Genomic DNA, 4,306 nt, shown 5'->3' with positions numbered 1-4,306 from the left:
CTCAGTGCTCACCGTGAGCTAGCGGTAGATTTTGGCGACGGCGATTTCGAGCTCGGTCTGACGGACTTTGAAACATACTATACTCTAGCCAATGTAAATTCAACAAACAACAAGTTTTACTATGGCAATGAGAAAATCATTTCCGAAGCATCGTACGAACTGTGCGATATAGAGCGATATCTGAAGTGATACGTGAAATTTTACATTCTCACAATGCGATAGACAAGAAGGATGAAGTTTTTTGCTGGTTACTTGCGCCAACAACAATACGATGAGAAACGAGATCAAATGCATCTATTAGATAAATTTTGCAAAACCTCACAACATTGGCTCGCTGTTGGGATTTTCGTCGAATTGCGTGCTGGAGTCCGTGACAGTAGCATGAATCGGATTCGCTGATAAATATCATCAACATGAATATCATACGTATTGAGTGCAACGTGACTGCGGGTACAACAATGACAGGTGCGTGCACACGATACATAAGTTTTCACCGAGCGTGCCATCAGGATATAAGATATCGGAAAGTTTGATTCAGATCATTTATTCTGATCGTTGTATGAAGCATTACAGATCTGACGGTTCGTGTAGTGGACGATCGTCGATTGCTTGATTTTCGCGGAGAAGAAATCACTGTTAGTTGCATGTACGGCGTTGCTAACGTGAGATATTTGTACAAAGATATGTACAATCAGCCGAAACAGAGACGAGAGATACATCTTTTATTAGAAAGACTACACCTGGAAAGAAATTCACTGCGTCTAATATTGCATTTTTAGAGTCGTTTCATCGTACGAAATGGCTGCTATTCTAAATATTATCAGTGAGCTGATCTTTGACGACCGCATCGTCAAGATTGAAACTCACATGTACAATCTGTACGCCAACCACGTTTGGACATAGAAAATACCTATACACCAGCAAGATTTGTACACGTTGCCGTGCAACAGTTTTCTCTACGTTGAAGGAAGATTGATAGTGAAGAAGAAAAATGATCAGATGTCAATGTTTGATGAAATTCGATATGAATTCAACAGTGTGAAGATTGACCACAACAGAAACGTTGGAATTATTAGTATCATCAAGAACTGTGATGTACGATGATGTACGATAAACCTTTGATTGCCCTAAACGCAGGATGGAACAATAGATCCGACACGGAGAAAGGACTTTAATTTTTGTGTGCCGCTCAACATGCTGTTGAGCTTTTGCAAGGATTACAAACGCTCGTCATGAATTGATTTTAATACGAGCGCGCAACGATTACAATTGCTTGATGAGAAATTCTGTGATGGAGCCTGAGGCTCCATTTGAATTATTCAAAGTGCAGTGTCTCATGTTGCATTAAACAATAAATTATCAAGCTGCGAGCATTGGAAAATGATCGTTATCTGAGCATGAATTTTTGCTCGTGGGATCTGTACAAGTATTCTCTGTTATAGAATACGACCAAGCATAGGCTGTCAAAATGGCGACTCAATTTGAGAAGCGATATGTTACCTTTGCTCTGCAGACCGGTCGAAAGAATGTCATGTCACGAGATGTAAATGTATTCGACGATTGTAATTTGAATAACGTGAAAGTGAGTATATCTAAATTCAGAATTTTATTCGTATGACGATTTAAATTTGGATTTTGGCAAAAAGAGATACGCCGTCCTTTTGATATATACGCGCATTTTCGTAAAGCATATTATGGAATCAACTGCTTCGAAACGTGCTCTCGTTTATCAAGAAAGGACCTTTTGCAGTTATTGATTGCTCACGACAAAATGAATCCGTCAAGAGCACCATGGACGTACGCAAAAATTTGACTGCAAGAAGTGTAATCGAGTATTGTCCGTTGTCCAACGTAGTGCGCAAGATTATATAAATTGCAAGGTTAGCAAATATTTAGAACTTTAAAAGGGAGAGAAAAACTGAGATGAAGCACACACAGTTTTGAAGAATTGCTCGTGATCATACCAACGTTTGTGGATCTGCAAGAATTTATCGTTAACAAGAAATTTATTGTCAAAGAAGTAGCGGTATTGAAACAGGGGATATTCTCACACATTACATTTTTACGAGTCCTGTGCCATGGAAATTTTTGATAAGATCTGACAAGTCTTGCGCTTCCTGATTGAGTGCTTATTAGTGCATGGGAAGAGATAGTGTACGGGATGGTCCCGTACAGCGAGGCGGCTATATTTGAAGATGATGTTATCGTGTACATCAAGGGACGCGAGAAACGAATATGGTTGTGGAACTTGCTTCTGGACGAGAACGCATGTACATCGAGACTTTGGATGCAGTTTACGAAGACATGAAATCTTTAACTAATCTGAATGATTGTAATACTATATGATGTGAAAAGAATTGCTTTACAAAATGTATTTAAAATATTTAAATACATGATAGTTGCGACGCCAGGAAGAATTGTAAGATTTTTAAATAAAATGTATATTATCTATCATCGCAATTAATTTTTATTTCTGTTATCCTTACCACTAGACATTTAAGTGACAGAAAATGGATCGATGACGGTCTAATAGCTATTTGAAAATTGTTTATAGTTATTAAAATATCCGTCTGATAGCTGTTTATAGCTATTAAATATCAGTCTGATAGTTGTTCAATATTAATCTGATAGCTTGAATAGATATACGTTTAATTGCGTTTCAAGCGAAGTGCTGCAAGCAATAAAAGCTGAGGAATCTTTCGAACGCTATGTCTTCTCGTATTTTTTTACTGAAACATACGCTTTTATTCGAGGCATTATACTTTTTGCTGCTGATATATTGATATATTATGACGATCTAATAACTGATGATCTAATTGATAAAATTGATAACTGATAAAAATCCTGAAGTTTATTCTTGAGATCGTTCGAACGCGTAATATAGTTTTTGGCTGAGGTGTAAACTTTTGATTGAGGCATTGTTCTTTTTCTCGAAATGATATCATGTTCCACGAACATCTTTACTATATTTATATAAAATCTCGCACAGCCCCCGCAGTCAATCAGTCTGCTTATCGAGTCTGTCACTCACTCTCATTCATCAATCAGTCTGTGATAGTATCAATCACTGTGAAGGGATGATCAACATCGGTTAAATATGCATATACATACAGATCCGTCAACTGCTGGAAAAAACGGCTTATTTAAGCGAGAATGCGCTGAATCTTCAGGCAACAGGCAGCCCGACGAATTAAAAATCACGTTATCATCACAATATTAGCGATAATGAGCTGATGAGAAAAATATAAGTTTACATATAATTAATAATTACATTATTAATTCAATAATTAGTAGTGATTCATTCGAACGAGATGAGAATATTTTATCAATTATTTCACGACTAAATCTCGGTACCAGTATTTTCTTATGTTGATGGATCGAGATTATAGATTATATATTGTTTCATTTTATATGTATTATTATGTCCAGCGGACTCTTTTCTTTCGTAGAGATCTGGAATTCGTTGAAATAAAAAGACAGCTGCGAATAATGCACAAGTTGAGTGTTATAATCTAGAGAAGACTAAAAAATTTTTTTTCCCACACTAAAAAATTAAAACGAAGAATCCAGTATTTCGTAAATGCTCCGAGATAAATTAAAAATCGATGCACGTGCATAAGCAGCGGGACCAAAAGAACACCAAGTTTGTGCCCCTCGGATACTGCGGCTAAAATAATAATAAATATATTATCGGAAGTGTAAGACCGGTACCAACAATATTTTTTAAGTCAAGTCGCGGACGATTCCTACAAGTCCATGATCACAAAATCTAAGAAACGACACGCGACGTGCAGGGGTAGATTCTGGATGATCTCGTGCCGATTCTGTACGTGCGCTTTCTTGACGCACTGCACGAGCGTTTTCCCATAAATTTTAAGGCCAATTTTCCCCCTATTTTACATCCGATATCACCACCCCTAATTGAGGAATTTCCCGTCTCACCATTCCCTCAATTCTTCCTGTTCAATCTGACGCTTACTCCTCCGCTAATCTCCTTTCTCTCCTCTTTCATAACGTCCATCAGTTGTTGGAACATATCTCACTTTATTCCTTCCATTAATGACCGAGTGATAGTCAGTATCGCACCTGGCTATTTCCATACCATCTCTCATTCCCATCGATCCTCTTTTTTTCCAACCATATTACCCTATACAACTGTAATTTCTCTGTTCTCCTTCCGTGTTTCTCCTTCCAAATCCTCTTCACACAAAATAATACCAATATTACACGCAACTCTCTTTCCACACGCACACGCACGCACGCACGCACGCACGCACGCACGCACGCACGCACGCACGCACGCACG

Source organism: Atta colombica, unplaced genomic scaffold (genome assembly GCF_001594045.1).
Source record: "Atta colombica isolate Treedump-2 unplaced genomic scaffold, Acol1.0 scaffold90, whole genome shotgun sequence".
Classification (NCBI taxonomy): Eukaryota; Metazoa; Arthropoda; class Insecta; order Hymenoptera; family Formicidae; genus Atta; species Atta colombica.
This window is presented reverse-complemented; position numbering follows the sequence as displayed.